Raw genomic sequence first — 10,329 nt, forward strand, 5'->3', positions numbered from 1 at the left:
TGGTACTATTATAGGTACTTTTATCTAATATTATTTCAAAATAATTAAATATATTTAATAAAATTGATATTTTTTAAATTAAAATATTGTAACATCTTACTAATATAACAATTTATATATAAATAATTGAATAACCCTATAATAATTTAAACGTATGTGATAGATTTACTTGAATTTGACTATTTAGATTAAAAATCAATAAACCAGTTGGAATTCCAATTTTTTTTTTATTGGGTTTGTGATTTTCTAGTTAGTTATTAGGTATTTAAAACTTGCCTTTAAATTTATATGGATATTTAATTTCATCAAAGTATAATATACTTATAGCACTCTTATAGTATATATTTTTTTAAAGGAAATGTTTTAAAATTGGTATTGACATTTTAGTACTTTTATTTCACTCTAAATTGTAGTTATAATATTATATCTATTTATCTATTTATGTGTAATTTTCACCACTAAATAAACATAAAATAATTATTAATTTATAATTTAAATAAATCATTATAAGAGTTAGTAACAAATAACGTAATTGATTTTAATTATGGTCTATGATACGGAAATATTTATTTACTACTTTAATAAGGAATACCTATATACAATTATGTTGAATGTTCGTTTTTCTGAACTTGTATTTAAATTTTACCTGACAATAAATGAAGCAAAATGTGTAGTAAAACAAATTTTGTGGCATATTTCTAGTAAAATTACTTTAATGTACACCGTTAAAATTATTTAAAAAATCAAAATATTATTAGATTTTTATTTTAAAACCATTTACAGTCAAAAGTTGAAAAATATATGATATATTATCATAATATTGCTCTCTTCTTTTAAGCGTTACAAAAAATATTTAATTTTATTAAGTATTCATTAAAAAATGTTTTTGTACATTAAAGCTTACTTTGTAAAGATGCCATATTATTTTAACCATGACGCAACTACACTGATATATTTATATTACTTATTTCGTGTATTAAAAATAAGTTATTTCTATGGTTATAAGTAAAATATAAAAAATATTTAATTATACTTTATAAAATAACCTATGGTGAGATAAGCTTAATTATTATATATATATATATTATAGATATAGATCATATTTATATCAAAGTCTAAATAATAAATTTGTTTTTCTTCATTTCCTGTGTTGTTATAAAAAGTATTTAAGATACCAGACATATTTAACTGTCACATGCATATTGCAAATATAGGCTCAATTTTAGGATGTATAAACGTATTTTTTCACTTTATTTTTGTGACTTTATAAGAAGAAGAAACGAATATTTCTATCTAAATTTTATTCACTTAATTATTATATTAATATGAGATATTTGTTCAACCGTCTACTTATTTTTGATGTATACAAAAATAAATGTGTATATATATTTTTAAAGCAACTATAATCTGACTAGTTTCCTGTGAATGATTTTTTTTCTTCAAATTTGTAAATAAATGTATAAATTATCAAAGAGTTTTGCATGTATGAAAATTAACACTAATCTGGTTCAACCTTTTTATTCAAAATATTATATTGGATTTAATACATCTTATGTGGTGTATGGTATTATAGTTTATTAATTTAAATACTTTAAACAAAAATATCATATTGTTATATCTACGACCTCTATATTACTAAAATAATATTTAGCTATGTACTCTCGTAAAATATATAATACTATTAAAATATTTATTATTACATATTTTGTATTATAAACACCTGATATTTTACGTTTTGTCATAGTTGTGTATCACTTATAACAGACAGAAGTCAATTATTTTAACGCATAATATATTATATAATAATTATGTATGAAAAGAAAAACGATAAATGTCTCTAATATTTAATTAAATACAAACAAAGCACATAATAATATAATATTACTATTGAGTGAACATAAGATCTTATTATTGTAAAATTACTATGTTACTTTAATTTGTGATTTTTTTAACCCAATAGGTTAACCAAGGAAATACGGTGAGTAATATAAAAAACTAATATAATTAACATTTTTGTGCCTAAATTTTTTTTTATCTACTTAAAGATTAAATGTATTATTAAATATTTATAATTTAACTATTAAATTAGGTACCTAATAAAAATGTTTGAGAAACGAGTTTTAAATTAAATTAAATTATATAAAATTATGTTATGTTTCATTTAATCTATTAATAATACTTTGAACATAGTATAAAACCATAATATTTGCTTGTCTAATACTCGTAAATTAAAAATAAAATTCTATTAAGTTCAATAATTCTTATAAAAGATATGAAGCAAGATGCATGTTGATTAATTTTTATACAAAATATAACACGTTTCCGTTTTTATATTTTATAAACATGCTTTTTTTTTATAACGAAATGAGTAGGTACTATGTTTTTATTAATTTTTTTTCGTTATGTAGGTATCGTAGAATATTTTTATTTAATTATTATTGTATAGAATCATTAAACCACTTAAATAAAACAAACAAAATATGTTTTAAGGCACAAACAAAAAAAAAACTAAAAACACATCAAACTACACAAAGAATAAAAATATTGTATAAATATTTTAGTTTATGATTTGAAACCTTTATAATTTATATAAATTATAACTAAAGGACAAACATTATTGAGAAATTAATACGTAACTTCACTTAGATACTAAAACCTGTACAATATAATTATTATTTGCTTGATCGAAAAATATAAAAATGCGAAAACGTAATTTGTTCATTTTTATATGTATTGAATTAACAGACGAGGGTGTATAATATAAGTTACTCAGTCTGTTAATTACTTTATTTAATGAACGTGTTGTACTAAAATATAAACCATATTTAGTAATGATTACAAGTTTCAGAATTATTTATGTTTTAATTACGTTTAATTCGAAATATCAACTGAGTATTCGATTGCTAAATTAATACGCATATACGAATAATCTACTTTAAATGTGAGTGGTTTAATAATTGTATATTCATCTCGATCTCTGTACTCTTTGCTTCTAGTTGCTCAAAATATTTATTTATAATTTTTTTTATTTAAATGTTACTTCCATAATTGATTGTATGTCACGTGACAAGTTAAAATCGGGATCCCAAATAAGTAGCTCAATTCGTTTCAGAAAACAGATAGCCAAAAGTCTTCCTACCTTATGCTAATTTATCAATTCCGTCGAAATTAAATAAAACAAATGACCACATGATATACAATTCATTTGAATTTAACTTTGTATAAGTAAATTGTATGTTGACAAGATACAATTTTGTATTACCATCTTAGTGGTACAGAATACAACATTCAACGCAATACGATCTTATGTGTCACACAGCAATTTTAATAAATTTCTCCTGTGAAGTCAAGTATTTTTAATTTAAGACATGGCCAATTAATCCAATATCATGAATTAAATTTACGTTTATAAATTTATAAAGTATGATAATTTTTAGTCCCTTAACTAAGGCATTTACATGACGAGTTAAAATTTAAAAACACGAGGAAACAAGATAATTTATTACTTTGATGTATGTTATGTGTCGATTATACTTTTTCATTGAGCCATCTTGGCAGTTTATATATTTGCACTTCTATGAGAAATATTTAATTTAAAGCCTTTTAAATTTTTTAGTTCCTGTATATAAGTACTTATGAATTTTTTTTTATTAAATAATCAAGCGTTACTGCGTTAGATATAAAAATCGAAGACCTTATATAAGTTTGTAACTATAAAACAATTTGTTCATTTTATTCACTATTTTGTCAAAATATCAACTTAAAATACTTAAAAAAAATTATCACCTATTTATTATACATATATCTATAATTTTAATGTTTTTAAATGGCTCTATTAAAATCTACCTATATGAAATCTTGTTTTAAATTTTTTTGAATAAATAAAATTTGTTAATCGACATTTATAGAAAAACCACAAATATCAAATAATTTCATATAGCTCAAAAATAGTTAAATTAATATTTTTATGTGTGTTTTATTGCATGTGTGGAAACTATAATATATAAATGTTTGTAAAAAATTTAAGCAATTTATGGTAATTCATTTTTGAATTACAACAAATTAATAAAATCTATTTTGTTCTTTTTCCCCATTTGCAATTAGAATAACTATTCAAATAGTTGATAATTTAATCTATGCCGTGTTTATAATAATTACGACAAATATTATTATATCAATATAAACTGATGAAACTGATTAATAAATACCGAAAAAAAAAATTATTACTTATTTTTCTCCTTTTTAAAGCCAGTATATGCATAAAATAATGTTAAAAACATAAAAATAGCAAAATAATAACAAAAATTCGAAAAAATATTGTAAAATATGTAAATGTTACAAGTCAAGATCCCTGGTTATAAGTCTCAGGGACATACCAATTTTTACACAGACACACTTTTTTTTTAAATTTGATCAAAAAGTAAAGGGTCTCGCCCGGTCAGTTTCAGTTATATAACAAGTAAGGTAAGGTAGGTTACGAATGTTAAGATTTTATAAATATTTCTGAATAAATAGGGTAAGGACATCAAGATAAGAATGATAGAATCGATAGAGTATGTTTGTACACAATAAAAACCAGTTTGTAAGTACGGATTTAGATGTGCCAAGTTTAAGGACTTATGCTGGCGGGTAAATTGTGGACGCTTTACATTTTTCACAACATTATTATGGATGCCACCATATGACAAAAAATATTATTTTATATCTAAAAAATGCAATGACTGCAGACAAAATATTTCAGTGAACAATTCTCCAGTTGTGCGGCTTGGTCTACTGGGCCCATCAATTATTAATTTTATTATCGGCTTATTGTCGGGATGTCTTAAATGAGCTACGAATACACAGTATCAATATAATTGAATATATATATTGAACAATAATAAAATGTGATCATTAATGATATTTAACTGAAATTATACTTGTAAAATTACTAAAATTGTTTTTATAAATATAAGTTTAAATAATTCCTACATTATAAATAATTGTGTTTATGTATTTTTAATATTTTTATACAAATATAAGAACAACTTATGTGGGATCCTATATTAAATTTTCAAGATTATTGTGAGAAGTGAAATAATTTTTATCGTAATTTAAAGAAAAACAATTAAAATTGTCCATTGTTTATAAATAGTACAAACAAATAATATTTCGATAATTATAATATGTATAAACACTTGATGAAAATTTTTAAGTTTTGACTGTTATTTGTTTTTGAGTTATAAAAAATAGGAAATACATTTTTCTAAAAATTGGTTTTTAGTAATAATTCACGTTTTTTCTAAAATTATGTAGTGATGAGAATGTTTTACTTTTGACCAATCCCTCTCAAATAGATTCAATTTGTTACCACAAATCACAATCAAAGTTGAAAATTAATCCATTTTTACTGTTCCAAATAAATAAATAAAAACATACATAATATTAAAATAAATACGTTCATCGCTCTGCTTAGAATTTAAAATTTACATATTATAATATTTAAAACAATACAATAATATTATGATATAATAAGTAGGCACTAATATCAAATATAAAATACTACATAATTGTAATAAATATTTACAAAATACCGCAACTCTGTATGAATATTTTAAATTATAATAACAATTCAAGACTCGAGTACAATATACAATAATTTAATAACAACAAATGTTTAACGTTGTAATTATAATTATTACTGTAGATCAATAAAATCGAGTGCTAAAAATCATTTGTAAAATAAAAAATCGGAGTTTGTCGTTTGCGCGTTGCAAATTTTTGCAATAGAAAGGTTATATTATAGGTATAGGTGAGATAATACTAATAACTGACAACTTATATAAGCCTACCAACCACGGTTTTAGATTTATAAAGTATGTCAAAAACTACAAACGGTCCAGAATCATTTCATGGGCTAATGCCTATATTATAACGAACAATTTTATTCAGCACATCCATCTGTTTGGAAGGGTAAGATCAAATGATTAGCTTACTTACATTTATTCATTTTTTAATTGAATATTCATTCCAGGTACTTGAAGTTTTAAAAGAAATTCAAGTGGAAAAAGAAATCGAAATGAAAGTAGATAAAAAATACCGATATACCGTAATAAATTAACTTAAATAACGTAGGTTTTTATGTATAATAAATAAGTAGGAGATCGTCAAAGGGACGATTCTACCGTACACGTGCTGTGTTAAGAAATCAGCGTGTGGCATTCGTCGATGTCCCACGGAGAGGATTAGTGGCGCCGAAGAGAAAGGTAAAAACCTTTGTTAAAGCCATCGCCTGTTGTTCTCTGGCCGACCATGACGGCCGCCAGATCCACGTCGATAATCAGTACCAGTGCGTTGGTCGGCTATCATGATCAGATGCGTGTTGTATTATAATATTTTCGTAGTATTTCAGCTGGCGATCCATGTGACATTTTTTTTAAAATGTTTAACATATTTTTTTTTAATTTGCAGAAATACAACATTGGGTCAAACGGTAAATTTCTTCAGTTTTCGAACACGTTTGACCTCGAGAATTCTTCAAACACAGTGAATAAAACAATTATTGCGTGATATTATTATTTTCCAATCATATTGTTCTCTCTAGGGTAGGATAATATCCGGATAACTATACGATATTCACTATATTCATTTTAGTTTAGTTGATATTTTTCATTTAATTTTTTATAATTATATCTATTATTATGGGATATTTTAATTTTATAAATACATATTGTAAAAATATATGTCAATTAAAAGTGACTATATTCTTTTTTTGTTTTTGTAGCTTTTGATTATTTAAATTGATGTTTCACACAAGGTTAATTAAATCATATTTTCAAAATATTTGATATAGTTTGAATTATAAATCAATCGACGAAATATTGGATTCTATAAAGATGTGTTTTATTTCTGTTTTGTGTTATGCGTCTTTTTACAGGGGAAGTAAAATTAATTTAATTTTAAACGTTGAGGGTGATTTCTGATTGAAATTTTTGATCAAGTTGTTACATTGGTAAAGGTTGGAAGGTAAAATATTCTTATTATAACTTTTAAATAATCAGGAAAAATTAAACAAAACAATAACTTTTACACAATTTTTAATAAAATTGATTTTTTTGCTATTGTAGTTGTCGTAATTAAAAAGTCCATAACTTTTAAATCTTTAAACTTTCATCAAATGGTTATATTTCAAATATTATAAATTTATAACTATTTTTATATAATTTATAAATATTTTAAGATTTTGCCATTTTTTAGTTTATTTTAAATGTATAGGATATAATTTGTTTGCTACTAAAAAATCTTGAAAAGCTTTAATATAAGGTATCTCTTAATTTATAATAGGCTTGTAGCATTTAAAATGTATGAGTGAATTTTTTCTTATATAACCATTTAAGTTTAATTGTGTACGAGATTCATTAATATTGCGAAAATTTGAAAATTATTTTTAGATGTTTTTTTGTTGGTAACGAACTCTTCATTTTAACGTAATCATTTTATCAAAGCTTTAATTTTAATTTTTTTTTTTTAATGTGATTATTATTTTTTTTTTAAGGTTTATATTAATATTATAGCATTATTGTCGCTTATTGATATACATTTTCGTCTTCTAGTGTCTTCGATAGATGTATGTCATAGTCATACAGATAAAACCACTAATGACTGACGGATTATAAGAACATAATTTGGTGTTTGTAAATCATTATTTATATTTAAATATTATAGAAGCATAATTAGACTTTTCAGATTAATCTATATTTTAATTGCATTATGTACGCTCTAATCAAAAATTATATAGGTACCTACAACATACTTATACAAGTAATTATTATAACGATAATCATTAAATTAAATTATATAAGATTTACTATTTTAATATGTGTTATCATTTATCGATTATAAAAAAAAATATTGGGTGTATTATAATATTTAGCTATTTAAAAAAATACTTGATTGACATTATACGGACATTTTAAAATGTTATCTATGGATTACATACTTTTACCTGGTTATTGATTTATAATATTTTTGAATTAAAAATAATTTATAAGCTATTAATGATTATTAATTATAATAATTTTTAAATATTATCTATTATCAACCTAAATAAAATAACTTTAATATTTTAAAATATAAAGGCAATTTTTTTTTTTTTAAATAAACTAAGATTTCTATATTTAAAATTATCAAAAGTATTTCTATGATAATTTAGTTAATATTTTATAGTTACAATAATAAATTGCTAATATTACTATACAATAATAATTTCAATTAAGTAATTAATCATATTCTTATTTAAAGTCCGTGGATTTTTGTCAAAAAAATGTCCGCAACAAAGTTGCTTAATTAAAATTTAAAAAAAAATATATATTTTCGTGTAGGTATAATAAAAATAGTGTATTATACTCTAAAAATATTTTATATACCCTGAATATTAATTTTAAAACACCTGGGAAGTTTCTCTATATAGTATTACTAACAATACTAACTATAGTAACCTAACTTATAAAGTTTTAAGTTAGGTATACTTCAATATAATTAATGTAGAGTAGAACAATTGGTTTGAATAAGTTCTTGGTATTAATTATAACTATTAGCTTAAAATTTGTTCTATTAATGTTTTTAAAATGTCAAAATGAGTAATAACTATTTGATAATAATACACGAAGATGCAAAAAGTATCAAATTATTTTAAATACTTAATATTTTTGTGTATTACAACGAACTAATTAAAGTAGTTATTTTTCGATCAATAGATCAAGTAATATCTTGTCACCAATTTATGATTTGGCGCCCGATGTTTCTTATAATCAAAAGTTTCAGTTATATGTTGTGATCGGCGATGGAGTTATGAATTTTGGGTAATTTAATGCATCAAAAGGCTGTGTTTCTTTAGCTGTTGTATATTATACAATATTATTATGTGCACGATATTCGTTGTGCGTGCTCATCTGTGATTATATACGATATTACTGTCCAATTTTATAATAAATAATATACAAATGTTACAGTACGTATAATATTAGAGCTTATTTATTTTCACATATATATATATATATATTTATTTGAGTTAAAACTTAAAAAAGTAAATTTTTTTCCTTTTCATTGTTGATTTATATTATTATTTAGTAAGTAATTCTCTCAGTTAAATAAAATATAATATTTACTTTTTTTCACTTATACAATAGAGCACTCTTATACCTGAAATTAAATTATCTGAAAATTATGTATTTATAAAACTACAAAGTTCTACTTAAATCTTCTTAACGCAATATACACTGTGAAATTCAAAAACTTAAAGTATTAGAATGTTTTGTATACATTCAATTTTGCACAAATACGTGGTTTTCAAATGATTTGTTTTAAGTATCTTCAGTTTCGGTAAATATTTTTAGTAAATCAAAATAGTGTACTTAATTCAAATTATAATCGATTATTTTAGTGTACACCAATATGTTGTTTATAAAAGTAAATGTTATATAAGTACTTTGTTTATTTTGTTTACTTTACTTAACGCAGTGTAATATGTTTTATTATTTAATTTATAAACACTTTAAAGTAATATAAAAGTGATAAAAACTGTCAATATTACTTGTATCATTTTCATGATTTGACCATTATACTCAGACTAGATTGTTTACGTACTTAGTTCCGTATTTTACATTTTTCTTGTATTTCGTAAGTATCTCTACTTAAAGCTGATTACCACCGTTAAAAACGATAATTTAAATAACCATAATTATAATATATTTTCTCTAAAATATTCATCTAAACGCTCAATAGGGTTACACTAACGACTTTATATTATACATGAACATTGAACACAATATTATAATTTAAAATACAAATTAAATAAACTTAACAGCTTAAATTAAATTATAGCAATGTAAAAACTATAGCCGACCCATTATTTTATAGACTATTATTTTATAAAAAGTCGTGTTTAAAAATGCTGGAATAAATTAATATGTTTTTTAGATAGTTCATAAACTACGGACATTTTTATATCATTTTCATATTTTTGTACAATAGTGTTTAATTTAATTTATATTTTATTAGTAAACATAGTAAATTAAATTATTTCCTAAATAATGAAAAATGAACTTACATTTTTATATTCAAATCATTTGTATACTAATTATATTATCTATATTAATATAATATGGATAAAAACATGTCGTGTTATTGTTGATTATGACTAAAAATAAACTAATAATTAGTTATTACTAATTAATATGTAATAGTATCAAAGTTTCAAACAGTGATAATTTAATATAAAGTAAAATGTGTCTGACGTCTGTTTTCAATTGGTATTACAATGTTAGAATTGTTATTTGTTCAATGGCTATT

Source organism: Rhopalosiphum padi, chromosome 3, assembly GCF_020882245.1.
Source record: "Rhopalosiphum padi isolate XX-2018 chromosome 3, ASM2088224v1, whole genome shotgun sequence".
Classification (NCBI taxonomy): domain Eukaryota; kingdom Metazoa; phylum Arthropoda; class Insecta; order Hemiptera; family Aphididae; genus Rhopalosiphum; species Rhopalosiphum padi.